The 18376-nt window shown below is 41.7% G+C and overlaps 1 long non-coding RNA gene across 1 annotated transcript; it reads right to left on the bottom strand.

The window, feature by feature from the left end:
* Positions 1–14125: 14125 nt before the first annotated feature.
* LOC123726235 (uncharacterized) lies at positions 14126–17005 on the bottom strand. The gene is made up of 2 exons (XR_006758613.1): positions 14393–17005; positions 14126–14185 (listed from the first exon to the last, which is right to left on the bottom strand). It is a non-coding gene; the product is annotated as an uncharacterized lncRNA (long non-coding RNA).
* Between the last annotated feature and the right edge of the window lie 1371 nt (positions 17006–18376).

Raw genomic sequence — 18376 nt, 5'->3', positions numbered from 1 at the left:
AAAGTGAACCTCCTGGATTTCACTGGTGTATTTACACAGGTAGTTCTCTGCAAAGTCAATATGCACAATGATCTCCTCTTTCCCCAGATTCTCTTTTAATTCTCTCAGTTTGGAGTATTGATGTCAAATGTTGTACACGTGTTTCCCCAACTTCACTTTCAATCCTTTGGAAAAGTCCTCCAGTAGAATCTGCAGTGTGCTACATACCTTTTATTTTACTGTCAAGTGCACAGTGAACTTCTCCATGTTTCCCTCTTTGTTTTTCTTCTCTCTCTCTTCAGCTTTGTTTTTCCACTCAAACCACCATGTCTGCTCACCAGCATCAAAGTCAGATGTTTTAAGCTCTTTTGCTTGACAAAGGGAGCACTCTCTATAAATGAGCTCTTTCTTCAGGTTCTCACAGCACAAAGACTCAAAAACGTTCTCAATGTTGCTGCAGCTGATCACTTTGTGATGCTGTAGTTTGTCTGCCATGAACTGGAGGTTGGCGTGGGTTTTGCAGAGACATGTGTCCCTTTCCTGGACTGTTGGCTTCACAACCCAAAAAGGACGTCTTTTGCAGAAATCACAGTAGGACATTTGAATTTCTGAATATTCCCTCTTAAACTTCTGATAAAGGTTCTGAATTGTGCCATTCAAGAAGCGCTTCTGCTTTTTCTTCTTGTCCCTCGTTAGTGTGTCTTTTTCCCCTATTGTTGCTCTGCTGTTGTCATCACGTTCATAGAATGTAGTGATTTTCTCTTCTGTGGCAGTGCTAATTCTGTTACACTGATTTTTCCTGGAGTATTGAAGACTTGATGGCCTGTTTTCATTGGCCCTCATTGCTTTTGCTGAAAATCCAAATTCTCTGTTTGCGGCTTTGACCAGGCCATACTTTCTCAGGATCTTGCCTCTGAGCATTTTTAAAGCCACTTGTTTGTCCTTGGCACTGCACATTTTTTATAATACTTTTGTTTTAACTCTGCAATGATGGCATTTTGAAACAATAAAATCCTTCTCAAGTTATTCGGCATTCCCTTCATTTGCTGTTTTGTCTTTGTCTTTGGGGAATCTTGTCTCTTAATTTTGTTCATCAGTCAATCATACCTTTTTTTGTATTTCTCAGCTTTCCGTAAAGCATGATCAAGTTTGACATATTGTCATACTAAGATCTCTGTATGCTTTTGAGCGACCTCTTCCAACCTTTTTTCTTCCAGCAAGTATTCGACTTCTCATTCCTGTTGCAGACGATGAGGAAGGGGTATCAGGATGTGCATCAGGGGCAGGTAAGTTAGGGGCAGATATGTTAGCCTCATGTTCTGGTTGCAAGTCATCTGGTGACTGAGGTGTTGTGTTGCCTGATAGATAGGTCTCCATTGCAACTGTTCTCTTTAAAGTCTGTCTTCTATTCCGTTGGTTACATTTCCATTGCCATCTCTTGTTTCTCTGTTCTCGCTATGTAAGCTCAGAGATAGATTTCACTTCTCCCTTCTCTTTTTTCTTCCAGTATCTCTCCCTGTCTTTTTGCAGATGTTCCTGGTATCGTATAGGATCATTTTTTATTTTGTTTCTATATGTCTGTCACGTCCTGACCATAGAAAGATGTTATTTTATATGGTAGTAGGTCAGGGCGTGACAGGTTTTTTTCCCCCCATGTTTTCTATTTCTATGTTTAGGTTCTAGTTTTGTATTTCTATGTTGGGGTTTTGTTTGGGATGATCTCCAATTAGAGGCAGCTGGTCCTCGTTGTCTCTAATTGGAAATCATACTTAAGTTGGGGTTTTTCCACCTGGGTTTTGTGGATGATTAATTTTGAGTTGTGTATGTGTTCATCTCTGCGTCACGGTTTGTTGTTTTTTCATTCAGTATATTTATGTATTGCATAGTTTCACAGTATAAATAAAATGTGGAACGACACACACGCTGCACTTTGGTCCTCTTCTCCTTTCGACAGCCGTGACAATGTCTGTGACCTCTGTGCTGTTTTATGTGGCATCTTCTAAGAATAAAAACAAATACTACTTAGTTTTCAACTTGTGCACGCACACCTTGGAGCATTTTCTAGATTAAATTAATTTAAAACATGATTAAATAAGCCTAAAGTTAATAAAAAACCGTAAAGTAAAAACGAATAAGATAATGAATATGTGTTTCCACCACTTTCTGTCATTTCCACCACACTTAAATTTGTGATGGAAATTATATTTCTACAGTTTCTGGAGAAAATTTACAGACAGCTTAGCATGCTTTGATTAGTATTACAGCTAGCATATCGTTTACACTAAATACATAAAAAAATAGAAAAAAATATAAAGTTCTACCACAAATGAAAGAAATTATAGCCTGTTTGGAAATGACTGACAATTAAAATATTCTCTACACAAGCAATATTTACCTACATTGTTCTTCAACTTCTGGACATCACATCTGGAACAACTGTTCACTGCAGCCATGTGCTTCAGTGTCACAATATATTTCCATGGTAACTAAATTAACATTCTCTTGAAAAAACGTTATTAATTACGAATTTGTCCTCAGTGGTGGAAATGACACCACTCCCAAAGGACAGGTATATTTTGTGTAAAAAACAATATAAAGGGCATACTCACAATAAATCTTGATATAGATTTTATTTAATTGACTCTTTCTGTAGTACATAACATTATATAATGTGTAATTATGAATGTTTTCTCACAGAAAAACATAGTAGAAGCTTGAAAGTGTGGGTAAGGGACAAGGGCAAAATAGTGAAATTGAGTTATAAATGCATCTGAAAAGTAGCTAAAATACTTGATAGAGAGGTGTTTAAAAAAAGTATGGGGTGATTCCAGTGTGAACTTAACATACAAGTATTTGTTTTATTTTTTCATAAAATCCCCAAAATTGACCCGAGGACATGGAAGTGCCCGTAGTTGCAGAATCACCCTTATTTGGATACATCCATAACAATGAGCTAATGAGGCGCAATTTCGCCTGGCATAGAAAATGTGCTCACTCGTCAGAGGAGCTAGCCAACAACACAGCTAGAGTAACACAATCACTTCAAACTGAAGAAAGACTGCAAATTAGCTGCGTTTCGTTTTACCTTTTTTCAATTGACCTTTTTTGTACATATCCATAAAAATTAAGCCAGTTGATTCATGATTTCGACTGGCTAAGAAATGCTGCCTGCCTGTCTGTCTGTCTCGTCCCAACTCCCGGCACGTTCTTTAATACAACAGGAGATCGAATTTCAATATTGAAACAATGTTGCAAATGTCAGAGAGACAGACAGAAAGGTTTATACAAATGTCTGCTGTTGAAATCTAAATATTAGTCTAAAAGAAATGTGAGATAATGTCTAGATGCTTTTTATAGTGGAGATCAAGTTTATAAATTGCCTGGCTGGGCTGATAAGACAGTGGATTGCACAGTCAGACGGAACAGAGTAATTAGGCATTTTCAATGTCATAGATTTAGCCAGTGGCAACTGGTGGAATAGACAACGGCTGGAATGCGGTTTTAACCAATCAGCATTCAGGATTAGACCCAGCTGTTGTATAAGATGTTATAATTACTAATATTTGCTTCCATCCTAGTATTTTTGTCAGCTATCTTTGCTAAAGAAAGTCTCCAGTGTTGGGTCGCATAGCGTCAAATTCATCATGGGAACCACTCAATATGATTGGTCATTGCCCAGCGGTCGCTGCTGGTGATTTGCATAAAGCTGGGAAATGCTGAACTTTTTCAGTGGTGTAAAGTACTTAAGTAAAAATACTTGAAAGTAATACTTAAGTCGTTTTTGTTTTGGGTTATTTATATTTGACAACTTTTAGTTTTACTTCATTACATTCCTAAAGAAAATTCTGTACATTTTGTTTTGTTTGTTCCTTGTATAATAACAAACCGGGCGTAGGTTTAACATTTAATAAACAGATACTTCAGCTAGTAATATCCTTGTATAGCCATGTAAGGCATACTTCAACTCCCCCACCCTCACATAGCTTGCTGGGTAATGTAGTCTTAATGTTATTAACACATCTTCCTTCCTATAAAAGAAAACATATTTTTCTCTGTAACTAAACATGTCACATATCAAATCTCACATTTGTTTACTCAACCTGAAAATATGCAATTTTCAATAAACACATTTCTTTCCCCTTTTTTTTATAAATGTTTTATCGCTCTTTATCACTTAAGTGGCAAGAAACATATTTTGAGTGTGTTTATCTATTTTTTTTTACTAAATGCAGTCTCTGTCCAACAGTAATCTATTGTGGCTCTATTTGTTTACACATAAACAAAAACATTCAGTCCAGGTGCTTTTTTTGTTGTTGCAATTATCAATAAGCCTTTCAGGGGCTCTGACAGTCCTTTTTGGTCTTTCTGCTGCTTACTGGAGCAGTTGGAGAGTGTTCATTGTCAGTCAGGGTGTTCTGACTGAATTATCGATTGCTAAAGGCATTTGACGCTTCAGCAGTATCCTCCTGATGAACCTCAATCCCTTGAGTGAATGACTGAAGCCTTAGATCCACTCGGTTTTGTTTCAGTTGTGATCCATGCTCCATTTGGATCTCACAGGGTCGTGGTGCAACTTCTCTCTGCACGCGCCCTTGCTGCATCCAGGTTCCTGTAGTGATGTCTCGGAGTTGTACATGATTTCCAGGTTTCAGTTCAGGTAAGTTGCACTGTTGTCCTGTCTCCGTTTTTGTTTGTCTTTCTGTTTTTCCTTTGCGAGTTTGACTTTTGGGTGTTAGCTTTTGTTCCTTTGCGAGTTTGTGAAAACCTCTGGGTGTTAGCAAGTCCTCATGGATGGGTAGGTTGGTTCGTTCCAATGCAACGTCCCATTAACATTTGTGCAGGTGAAAGTCCATTCTGCAGCGGTGCGCTGAAGTAGATCAGACTTTTCAGGAAATCCTCCTTTCCATCGTGTGCCTTTTTCCATCAGACCTTTGACAATTGTGGCTGAACTCTCCGCTAAGCCATTGGACCTTGGGTAGTTGGGGCTAGGGGTGTTGTGTTGGAATCCCCAGTCGTTAGCAAATGATCTGCGGGCCATTGTCCGAGTACAGTTCAGATGCAACCCCATGTCTTACGAAGACTGATTTCAGGTAGGTGATTACAGCTTTGCTGGAGGTAGTTGGCAGTGTTGCTACTTCAGGGTAGTTTGAGTAGTAGTTGGTCAAAATAATGTGACTTTTGCCATTGCAGTCAAAAAGGTAAACTCCAAATTTGTAGTAGGGTTGTTTGGGTACTGGATGAGGCATTAGGGGCTCTGCTTGCTGCTTTGGCCTGTACAATTGTGGCCAAAAGTTTTGAGAATGACACAAATATACATTTTCAAAGTCTGCTGCCTCAGTTTGTATGATGGCAATTTGCATATACTCCAGAATGTTATGAAAAGTGATCAGATGAATTGCAATTAATTGCAAAGTCCCTATTTGCCATGCAAATTAACTGAATCCCCCAAAACATTTCCACTGCATTTCAGCCCTGCCACAAAAGGACCAGCTAACATGATGTCAGTGATTCTCTCGTTAACACAGGTGTGAGTGTTGACGAGGACAAGGCTGGAGATCACTCTGTCATGCTGATTGAGTTCGAATAACAGACTGGAAGCTTCAAAAGGAGGGTGGTGCTTGGAATCATTGTTCTTCCTCTGTCATCCATGGTTACCCGCAAGTAGACACGTGCCGTCATCATTGCTTTGCACAAAAAGGGCTTCACAGGCAAGGATATTGCTGCCAGTAAGATTGCACCTAAATCAACCATTTATTGGATCGTCAAGAACTTCAAGGAGAACGGTTCAATTGTTGTGTAGAAGGCTTCAGGGCGCCCAAGAAAGTCCAGCAAGCGCCAGGACGTCTCCTAAAGTTGATTCAGCTGCGGGATCGGGGCACCACCAGTACAGAGCTTGCTCAGGAATGGCAGCAGGCAGGTGTGAGTGCATCTGCACGCACAGTGAGGTGAAGACTTTTGGAGGATGGCCTGGTGTGAAGAAGGGCAGCAAAGAAGCCACTTCTCTCCAGGAAAAACATCAGGGACAGACTGACATTCTGCAAAAGGTACAGGGATTGGACTGCTGAGGACTGGGGTAAAGTCATTTTCTCTGATGAATCACCTTTTCCGATTGTTTTGGGCATCCAAAAAAGCTTGTCGCGAGAAGACAAGGTGAGCGTTACCATCAGTCCTGTGTCATGCCAACAGTAAAGCATCCTGAGACCATTCATGTGTGGGGTTGCATCTCAGCCAAAGGAGTGGGCTCACTCACAATTTTGCCTAAGAACACAGCCATGAATAAAGAATGGTACCAACACATCCTCCGAGAGCAACTTCTCCCAATCATCCAGGTACAGTTTGGTGATGAACAATGCCTTTTCCAGCATGATGGAGCACCTCGCCATAAGGCAAAAGTGATAACTAAGTGGCTCGGGGAACAAAACATCGATATTTTGGGTCCATGACCAGGAAACTCCCCGGATCATAATCCCATTGAGAACTTGTGGTCAATCCTCAAGAGGCGGGTGGACAAACAAAAACTCACAAATTGTGACAAACTCCAAGCATTGATTATGCAAGAATGGGCTGCCATCAGTCAGGATGTGGCCCAGAAGTTAATTGACAGCATGCCAGGGTGGATTGCAGAGGTCGTGTAAAAAGAAGGGTTAACACTGCAAATATTGACTCTTTGCATCAACTTCATGTAATTGTCAATAAAAGCCTTTGACACTTATGAAATGCTTGTAATTATACTTCAGAATTCCATAGTAACATCTGACAAATATATCTAAAGACACTGAAGCAGCAAACTTTGTGGTAATTAATATTTGTGTCATTCTCAAAACTTTTGGTCACGACTCAATCAAATCAAATCAAATTTATTTTTATATAGCCCTTCGTACATCAGCTGATATTCTCAAAGTGCTGTACAGAAACCCAGCCTAAAACCCCAAACAGCAAGCAAAGCATGTGAAAGAAGCACGGTGGCTAGGAAAAACTCCCTAGGAAAAACTCCCTAGAAAGGCCAAAAACCTAGGAAGAAACCTAGAGAGGAACCAGGCTATGAGGGGTGGCCAGTCCTCTTCTGGCTGTGCAGGGTGGATATTATAACAGAACATGGTCAAAATGTTAAAATGTTAAAATGTTCATAAATGACCAGCATGGTCAAATAATAATAATCATAGTAGTTGTCGAGGGTGCAACAAGCACGTCCGGTGAACAGGTCAGGGTTCCATAGCCGCAGGCAGAACAGTTGAAACTGGAGCAGCAGCACGGCCAGGTGGACTGGGGACAGCAAGGAGTCATCATACCAGGTAGTCCTGAGGCATGGTCCTAGGGCTCAGGTCCTCCGAGAGAAAGACAGAAAGAGAGAAAGAGAGAATTAGAGAGAGCATATTTAAATACACACAGGACACCGGATAAGACAAGAGAAATACTCCAGATGTAACAGACTGACCCTAGCCCCCGACACATAAACTACTGCAGCATAAATACTGGAGGCTGAGACAGGAGGGATCAGAAGACACTGTGGCCCCATCCGATGATACCCCGGACAGGGCCAAACAGGCAGGATATAACCCCACCCACTTTGCCAAAGCACAGCCCCCACACCACTAGAGGGATGTCTCCAACCACCAATTTACCGTCCTAAGACAAGGCCGAGTATAGCCCACAACGATCTCCGCCATGGCACAACCCAGGGGGGGGGCGCCAACCCAGACAGGAAGACCACGTCAGTGACTCAACCCACTTAAGTGACGCACCCCTCCCATGGACGGCATGGAAGAACACCAGTAGGCCAGTGACTCAGCCCCTGTAAAAGGGTTAGAGGCAGAGAATCCCAATGGAAAGAGGGGAACCGGCAAGGCAGAGACAGCAAGGGCGGTTCGTTGCTCCAGCCTTTCCGTTCACCTTCACACTCCTGGGCCAGACTATACTTAATCATAGGACCTACTGAAGAGATAAGTCTTCAGTAAAGACTTAAAGGTTGAGACAGAGTCTGCGTCTCTCACATTGGTAGGCAGACCATTCCATAATAATGGAGCTCTATAGGAGAAAGCCCTACCTCCAGCCGTTTGCTTAGAAATTCTAGGGACAATTAGGAGGCCTGCGTCTTGTGACCGTAGCGTACGTGTAGGTATGTACGGCAGGACCAAATCGGAAAGATAGGTAGGAGCAAGCCCATGTAATGCTTTGTAGGTTAGCAGTAAAACCTTGAAATCAGCCCTTGCCTTAACAGGAAGCCAGTGTAGGGAGGCTAGCACTGGAGTAATATGATCAATTTTTTGGTTCTAGTCAGGATTCTAGCAGCCGTATTTAGCACTAATGATTTTTGCAATGTTACGTAGATGGAAAAAAGCTGTCCTTGAAACAGTCTTGATATGTTCTTCAAAAGAGTGATCAGGGTCCAGAGTAACGCCGAGGTCCTTCACAGTTTTATTTGAGACGACTGTACAACCATCCAGATTAATTGTCAGATTCAACAGAAGATCTCTTTGTTTCTTGGGACCTAGAACAAGCATCTCTGTTTTGTCCGAGTTTAAAAGTAGAAAGTTTGCAGCCATCCACTTCTTTATGTCTGAAACACAGGCTTCTAGCGAGGGCAATTTTGGGGCTTCACCATGTTTCATTGAAATGTACAGCTGTGTGTCGTCCGCATAGCAGTGAAATTTAACATTATGTTTTCGAATGACATCCCCAAGAGGTAAAATATATAGTGAAAACAATAGTGGTCCTAAAACCGAACCTTGAGGAACACCGAAATTTACAATTGATTTGTCAGAGGACAAACCATTCACAGAGACAAACTGATATCTTTCCGACAGATAAGATCTAAACCAGGCCAGAACTTGTCCATGTAGACCAATTTGGGTTTCCAATCTCTCCAAAAGAATGTGGTGATCGATGGTATCAAAAGCGGCACTAAGATCTAGGAGCACGAGGACAGATGCAGAGCCTCGGTCTGACGTCATTAAAAGGTCATTTACCACCTTCACAAGTGCAGTCTCAGTGCTATGATGGGGTCTAAAACCAGACTGAAGCGTTTCGTATACATTGTTTGTCTTCAGGAAGGCAGTGAGTTGCTGTGCAACAGCTTTTTCTAAAATGTTTGAGAGGAATGGAAGATTCGATATAGGCCCATAGTTTTTTATAATTTCTGGATCAAGATTCGGCTTTTTCAAGAGAGGCTTTATTACTGCCACTTTTAGTGAGCTTGGTACACATCCGGTGGATAGAGAGCCGTTTATTATGTTCAACATAGGAGGGCCAAGCACAGGAAGCAGCTCTTTCAATAGTTTAGTTGGAATAGGGTCCAGTATGCAGCTTGAGGGTTTGGAGGCCATGATTATTTTCATCATTGCGTCAAGAGATATAGTACTAAAACACTTTAGTATCTCCCTTGATCCTAGGTCCTGGCAGAGTTGTGCAGACTCAGGACAATGGAGCTTTGGAGGAATACCCAGATTTAAAGAGGAGTCTGTAATTTGCTTTCTAATGATCATGATCTTTTCCTCAAAGAAGTTCATAAATTTATTACTGCTGAAGTGAAAGCCATCCTCCATTTGCGAAGGCTGCTTTTTAGTTAGCTTTGCGACAGTATCAAAAAGAAATTTCGGATTGTTCTTATTTTCCTCAATTAAGTTGGAAAAATAGGATGATCGAGCAGCAGTAAGGGCTCTTCGATACTGCACGGTACTGTCTTTCCAAGCTAGTCGGAAGACTTCCAGTTTGGTGTGGCGCCATTTCCGTTCCAATTTTCTGGAAGCTTGCTTCAGAGCTCGTGTATTTTCTGTATACCAGGGAGCTAGTTTCTTATGACAGATGTTTTTAGTTTTTAGGGGTGCAACTGCATCTAGGGTATTGCGCAAGGTTAAATTGAGTTCCTCGGTTAGGTGGTTAACTGATTTTTGTCCTCTGACGTCCTTGGGTAGGCAGAGGCAGTCTGGAAGGGCATCAAGGAATCTTTGGGTTGTCTGAGAATTTATAGCACGACTTTTAATGCTCCTTGGTTGGGGTCTGAGCAGATTATTTGTTGCAATTGCAAACGTAATAAAATGGTGGTCCGATAGTCCAGGATTATGAGGAAAAACATTTAGATCCACAACATTTATTCCATGGGACAAAACTAGGTCCAGAGTATGACTGTGGCAGTGAGTAGGTCCAGAGACATGTTGGACAAAACCCACTGAGTCGATGATGGCTCCGAAAGCCTTTTGGAGTGGGTCTGTGGACTTTTCCATGTGAATGTTAAAGTCACCAAAAATTAGAATATTATCTGCTATGACTACAAGATCCGATAGGAATTCAGGGAACTCAGTGAGGAACACTGCATATGGCCCAGGAGGCCTATAAACAGTAGCTATAAAAAGTGAGTGAGTAGGCTGCATAGATTTCATGACTAGAAGCTCAAAAGACGAAAACGTCATTGTTGTTTTTTTTTTGTAAATTGAAATTTGCTATCGTAAATGTTAGCAACACCTCCGCCTTTGCCGGATGCACGGGGTGTATGGTCACTAATGTAACCAGGGGGTGAGGCCTCATTTAACACAGTAAATTCATCAGGCTTAAGCCATGTTTCAGTCAGGCCAATCACATCAAGATTATTATCAGTGATTAGTTCATTGACTATAACTGCCTTGGAAGTGAGGGATCTAACATTAAGTAACCCAATTTTGAGATGTGAGGTATCACAATCTCTTTCAATAATGGCAGGAATGGAGGAGGTCTTTATACTAGTGAGATTGCTAAAGCGAACACCGCCATTTTTAATTTTGCCCAACCTAGATCGAGGCACAGACACGGTCTCAATGGGGAAAGCTGAGCTGACTACGCTGACTGTGCTAGTGGCAGACTCCACTAAGCTGGCAGGCTGGCTAACAGCCTGCTGCCTGGCCTGCACCCTATTTCATTGTGGAGCTAGAGGAGTTAGAGCCCTGTCTATGTTCGTAGATAAGATGAGAGCACCCCTCCAGCTAGGATGGAGTCCGTCACTCCTCAACAGGCCAGGCTTGGTCCTGTTTGTGGGTGAGTCCCAGAAAGAGGGCCAATTATCTACAAATTCTATCTTTTGGGAGGGGCAGAAAACAGTTTTCAACCAGCGATTGAGTTGTGAGACTCTGCTGTAGAGCTCATCACTCCCCCTAACTGGGAGGGGGCCAGAGACAATTAATCGATGCCGACACATCTTTCTAGCTGATTTACACGCTGAAGCTATGTTGCGCTTGGTGACCTCTGACTGTTTCATCCTAACATCGTTGGTGCCGACGTGGATAACAATATCTCTATACTCTCTACACTCGCCAGTTTTAGCTTTAGCCAGCACCGTCTTTAGATTAGCCTTAACGTCGGTAGCCCTGCCCCCTGGTAAACAGTGTATGATCGCTGGATGATTAGTTTTAAGTCTAATACTGCGGGTAATGGAGTCGCCAATGACTAGGGTTTTCAATTTGTCAGAGCTAATGGTGGGAGCCGTCGGCGTCTCAGACCCCACAACGGGAGGAGTAGAGACCAGAGAAGTCTCGGCCTCCGACTCGCTTAATGGGGAGAACCGGTTGAAAGTTTCTGTCGGCTGAATAAGCGACACCGGTTGAGCATTCCTACAGCGTTTCCCTCCAGAAGCCATGAGAAAGATGTCCGGCTGCGGGGACCGTGCGAGGGGGTTTATACTAACGTTACTATCTGTACTTACTGGTGGCACAGACGCTGTTTCATCCTTTCCTACACTGAAATTAGCCTTGCCTAACGATCGCGTCTGAAGCTGGGCTTGCAGCACAGCTATCCTTGCCGTAAGGCGATCGTTCTCCTGTATATTATAAGTACAACGACTGCAATTAGAAGGCATCATGTTAATGTTACTTAGCTTCGGCTGTTTGAAGTCCTGACAAACCATGTCCAGATAAAACCTCCGGGGTGAAAAAGTTGAATGAAAAAAGTTGAGTGAGGGAAAAAGTAAAAATATACGGTAATGAAAAAGTAAAAAACCGTCAGGTATCAAAGTAAGATCGGCAACAAAAACGCACAGCAGCGTAAACAAGTCTGCAAGTTGTGACCAGAAACACGGAAACAGGAAACACGGAATGAGGTGGAAGTTAGGATTCACCCGTAGGTAAACTGTAGGTAAACTGTAGGTAAACACATTTCACATAAAGCAGTGGTCTGGCAGATTTTCCTGGTTCATTATTGACCAGTACATTACTTCTCGTGCTGGTCATTTGTATTTTTCCTCACCCAAGTGGCCCACCTTTCTTTTTATTTTATTTTTTTGCATTTCTTTGCGTAGTGTCATGGGAATGACAATCTCTTTGCCTTTGAACACTATGTCATTCACAACGGTGAGCTCCGCTCTGCACATCCAGTAATCCTGTATTCTCCTTGGACAGTTGTTTTTCTGTGCGGGCCATCCTATCAGTATTGTTTCTTTCAACTCTGTCATTGTTTGGTCAGCTGCGGTCTCTCTTTTGATCTGCTCCATTCTCTCAGAAGACACAGGAAGTGATGCTACGATCATGTTGACGTAGGCCTGAATCTCAGTGTTTCTGTGTGTCGGCGCTCTCTTTTTTGTCGACTGCTCGAGAAAGAGTGTCAGTGGTGAACATGAACTTTCCCGGGGTGTAGATCATCTTCACATCATACTTTTGCAGTCTGATCAACATTTTCTGGATTCTCATTGGACAATCATTCAGTGGCTTAGACATGATAGACACCAATGGTTTGTGGTCTGTTTCTACTTCGAAGGCTTGTCCATAGACGTATTGAGTGTAACCTTTCACACGCGTATGTGCTCGCCAGTTGTTCTTTCTCTATTTGTGCATACCTTATTTCTGCGCCTGTCAAGGCTCTGGACACATAAGCGACAGGTTGCCATGTGTCGTCATGCTGTTGCAGAAGAACTGCTCCCAGGCCAAACTGTGACGCATCTGCAGAAATCCTTGTTCTTTTCTCTGGATCATAGAACCTGAGCGCAGGCTCTTCTGTGATTGTCTTCAGATTTTTTTAGCAGTTTTCCTGCTCATGGAACCACTCAGATGTCTTCTGTTCCAGAAGACATCTGAGTGGAGTGGACTGTGCTTTGCAAGGTACGTGATCATGCCCATGAAGCGTCTCACGTCTTCCTTGTTCTTCGGGTGCTCTGTGTTGTTGATGGCTGATGTTTTCCTCGGGTCTGGTTTGACTCCATCCTCTGAAAATACGTCTCCCACGAAGGTCAGTGTTTTCACACCAAACTCGCATTTTTCCTTGTTTAGTTTCAGGTTGACTTTCCGTGTCAGGTCCAGCACTTCTCTCACTCTTGCATCGTGTTCTTCTTTTGTGAACCCCCAGACAATGATGTTGTCCATCGTGGTCTCTACTCCTGAAATATGCTCAAAGATCATGAGGATTGTCTTGTTTTAGACCTCTAGCCCTGAGAGAATCCCATATGGTAGACGAAGAAATCTGAAACCTGCTTGAGCTTTTTCCTCAGTATAAATGGAACTTTTCTGCACGCATGCACAACTGGAGTAATTTTGTCATCTGTACATATTTTGTCTTCTCCAGGTAAACATCGGAGACACTCAAACACATCCTCGTACTCAGTCAGTAGTGATTCTTGGTCATTTTCAGTCTGTGATGGAACTACATAAACTCTTTTCACCATATTGAGCTTTTCATATGCACTGATTCCAAGGATAGACTGCACCCTCTTTTGCACGATCAGCAGCTGCGCTTTGAACTGTTTTCCTTTGTGCTGTAAAGTTACTATGCTGCTTCCTTTGACTGGGACATTCTCCCCAGTATAACCAGTAACCTTGATTTACACAGGGTGTGTTTTGCTCTTCACTTTCAGTGTTTTGTAGTCATCCAGCGACAACAGGTTTACCTGAGCTCCAGTATCGTGCTTGAATGGTATTATAGTTTAATTCACAGTCAATGGTATTGTCATAGCATTTGCTGTCATTAAATGTGAAGGCTGTAATATTATCAAATCAATTCACTATGTGTAATTATTCCATGATTAAACGAATCACGGAATAGTAATCAAGTAGGAAGTCGGGGCACCACGGGAAAATGTTGTTTATAGAGTTGAAATTTCCCGAATATAACTCTTCAGATATTCTATTATCTTATCGATTACGTCTTTTATTAATGTATTGTAACTCCGTCCAGTAACCACGAGCACAACCGTTCCTTGATTTTAACTGGCGGCTTTATTCTGTAGTTTAGTCAGAATTATCACCTTCCGTGAGAACTATAAAGTAAATGAAAATACAGTTTAAGCACACTCTTACACCTTCTTGTCTTATGAGTGACTTATTAGCTTGGTATAACTCTGAAGTAATTACATACATAAACAGTGACTTATTAGCTTGGTATAACTGAAGTAATTACATACATAAACAGTTTAGCCGGAGCTATAACAGTATCAGATTGAGCACACGAATAAAGGAAAAAATACCTCATTGGCTGCTTATTACAGAAGGGAGGAAATCAAACTTCACACTTATATTCCTGGCATGAATTCACGCTTCATCCTAACATACACATATCAACCTTTATGAACTACACCCGGTAACATGAAAACTTAGCTAACATCGCGCGGGAAAGCCTTCACCCCCAAAGATGTGTTGCTACGATAATGATCCCCGTTACAACAGTTATTAGCCACGTAGTTCCACCTGTCTTATCATTTCCCCCGTATAGCGAACACGTAAACAATTCAACAAAAAAAACAACGACATAGACTTACAGATTAACTGTCAGTTACATGTATTATTACCTCATCAGTCTCATTCCTGAATGTTGCAAATCCTTGGATAGCTGCACAAACCCGAGCATCATAAATCATGAACCAGCGATATACAAATTGTCTTAATTATTTATTTACTAACCAACTAATCAATCACAGAATTACATAAAAACACACAATAGGTCATACATTGGCTACTAACATGATAGAAAGGAAAAGTCCCTAGTGGACGAAACCGATATGACGGCTTGGTAGACAAAGGACAGGGGTGGGGACAGTTCAAGGGCGGGAAACTCAGATACATACAGTTGACTACTAATGGCTAATGGAAATGTTAATAATTTGAACATTCGAAAAGAAATTGCAATTGACATATTTACGAGTGTATGCCTTTGTTGTCTCTCTCTGTAGTCACCGGTCCATCTGCTGGATAGAATCTCTGGTTGCATTCCCCAGAAGTCCCAAAGTCTTTTGTGGTTGTAGTTTTCTCAGCGGGCTCTGGAAAGTGTCTGTTGTAATGAATGTCAGACGTACTATTCGGTCTTTCGATCGGTTGCGTTTACCAGACTAAAGTACTTAAACAGCTGCAGCCTGAATAATTGCTCTTTAGTTTGTAGATTTCTTAACCATTTCAGCGTGGGGATGACCTCCGTGTTCTCTGGTCTTGTATTTTTGGTAGAGTTGCCAACCATTTCAACATGTAGCGACAGCTGCCATGTTTTCTGCTCTAATCTAAATTTTGTCACGGGTGGTTTTATACATGAGTAGAAAAGGGGGCGTTCCATGATGCCGTGTAATGTCTGTGTTCACAGGGGCGTGGCCACTGACTGATCATAAGTTACTATGAAAAAACATTCTCATTTAGAAGACTAAGATCACATTGTTCTCGCTCCAAAAAGTATTCTTATGCTTAATCATTTATTTTATACAACATTCAAACTCCATAATTGAGAAGTGTATATAAACAAAGAAACAGTGTGTCTCCTGTCCTTCGTGAGGTCATCAAATGAAACAAACTCGACATGACTGTTCCTTAAGTGTGCACGGACCACCCCAACTGCTTGGAATACAGAAATACTGTTCAATTATTCAACCTTTTGATGTCCAAGTGTCTCTCTGTGTTCCACAGTCACATTCCAATCTCAAATACTACAGAGCCCAGAAGCAGAGTATTTTATGACCGCCATAAAGCGGCGCCCTCCACCTATGCGGGAGAGAGGGCGCTGTAGAACGGACCCACTGTAACCTGATCCTTCAGATCTTCACAGGAGAGTTATGACAGTATTATAGTTTCATTCACAGTCAATGGTATTATAGTTTCATTCACAGTCAATGGCACAATCCCATTCACCTTTTACTGCATTCCATATTTCCACAGAATCAACAAATAATTCTTCAGAACCTATTCCTTTGTAGCCTCAGCTTTGCAGTATTTTGAGAAATTATATATTTTTCCCCCAGTTGTTACACGATTTTCCATATGCAGAGCAATTTTTTGGCTTGTGGATAACTCCACATTTTCCACGTTAGTTTTTTTATTTCTCTTTTGCTTGTTTTTGTTTTGTAAGGCGTTGTGTGTGGTGCTCCTCTCTTTTTATTGCATTCGCTGATGTCTCATCCATGCGCAGCTCTTTAGCTTGTGCTCTGATGGTTTCAGCTGCTCAACACATTAACTGCTTTATCCAAAGTTAAATTTAGCTCACGCAGCAATTGCTACAGGAGTCCATTATAAAGCATGCCACACTGTCCTTTTTTTCATTAGTTTGTCTTTCAGATTTTCAAATGTAGCCATGAGCACAGTCAATGTCAAGTTTGCCTCGTCTAGCTGAAAGATACTGTAAAATGTCCAATGCATCCTCTCCAATAGCACGCAGAAAATGGAAGCTTTCAAATCTCCCCCTGCTCCACTGGCTGCGAGGTAGATATTGAATCTCTGCTTGAAACTGTTGGGTTTTATTTCACTTATTAGATGTGATGCATTACCATTTACAGTAGATGTAGGCCTAAGTATGAATGGACTGTAATGCACTAAGAGGTTTATATTGTATTAACATAGATTGAGCAACATATAATAGACATGACTAACTGGAGGGTTGCTGGCTAGTAGGAGTGAAGGCTGAGTAGACTCTTGACACACACACACACAATGCCTGGTTGTGGGGCCGCTCAAGGACAGGTGTACGGGAGGGGTTGGTAGAATGGAAGATGGCTGTAGCACAAAAGCAGAAACTGTCCTAACTGTAGCATAAAAACAGGCACTGTCCTTGGGTGTCTGACTCTCGGGTACACACATGAAGAAAAGCTAGAAGACAACTATGCTTGGCAACAAAGATGCGTCTAGAGGCTGGGACCAGCCTGCACGCCAACGATAGGATGAGTAAGTTTAAACCACGCTCATCCTCCCTCTGACAGGCCAGCAGTGAGCGGGAACTATCTCTGTCAGAGTATTTAATGAAGAACTTATGTCATTTTCAGTTCTCTGTCTGCCCTGCGAGGTGTTACAGAGAGCCCGTATATACGAGCCACATATTTACCATTCAAGTGTTTGCATTAATTAAAGTACAAAGAAATCAGAAGTTACTATGTGCTGACTATTTTGTTCTGATACCAGATTCGAATTGACGCAACTTAACAAAACGTTTCCAATTGTCGGCTAGATTGCCTGTTAACTGCACAGGAGTAGGAGAACTAAGCCTGTTTCCAGTCATGGATACGTGGGGAACAGGTAGTTTCGATTTCTTACTTCAGTAGGTTGCTCAATAACTTGCTCGTCAACAAATTCCAATGAAGCCTCGCGCTCTCTGCTGTGGCTTTTGGCATCGCTCTTGCTAGCTAGCATCGACTACTCACGTCAGTTACTACTTTCTTTTCTGTCTCGTCATAGCGACTACCAATCTGACACCATGTTGTTTGTTCCTTGTATAATGGCAAACCGGAGTGTAGGTTTAATTACTTTTAATAAACAGATACTTCAGCTAGCGTCATCCTTATGCAGCCATATAAAATATTTTTCTTTGTTTAACAATTTTTTGGTTACTACATGATTCCATGTGTTATTTCATAGTTTTGATGTCTTCACCATTATTCTACAATGTAGAAAAGTCATAAAATAAAAACCCTGGAATGAGTAGGTGTCCAAACTTGACAGGTAGTGTAAATAATTATAAATGCATTAATTGTAAATGTAATAATTATAAAAGTAGAACTGATGCATGGTTTTTGTTGAGGTCAGAATTAAAAAATTATCCTGGATTCCCAAATTGATTCCAAATTCCCAATTTCAATTAAACAAGCACCAAAAGACAGTGAGTGATGCCATTGAACATCAGTGTGTACAAAAAATAAAAGGGCGTCAGGTGCATTAATGCCAAGAGATCTATCTATATAGTGAACAAAAATAAACAACATGCAACAATATCACATTTTACTGTGTTACAGTTCATAAGGAAATCAGTCAATTGAGATGAATTCATTAGCCCCTAATCTATGGCTTTCACATGACTGGGCAGGGGTGCAGCCAGGGGTGCAGCCAGGGGTGGGCACTGGGGAGCCAGGCCCAGCCAATCAGAATACGTTTTTCCCCACAAAATGGCTTTATTACAGCCTGAAACACTCAGTTTCATCAGCTGTCCAGGTGGCTGGTATCAGACGATCCCGCAGGTGAAGAAGCCGGATGTGGAGGTCCTGGGCTGG

Source organism: Salmo salar, chromosome ssa01, assembly GCF_905237065.1.
Source record: "Salmo salar chromosome ssa01, Ssal_v3.1, whole genome shotgun sequence".
Lineage (NCBI taxonomy): Eukaryota > Metazoa > Chordata > Actinopteri > Salmoniformes > Salmonidae > Salmo > Salmo salar.
Note: the sequence above shows the minus strand (reverse complement) of the source record. Positions and strands in the feature narration are given on the sequence as shown.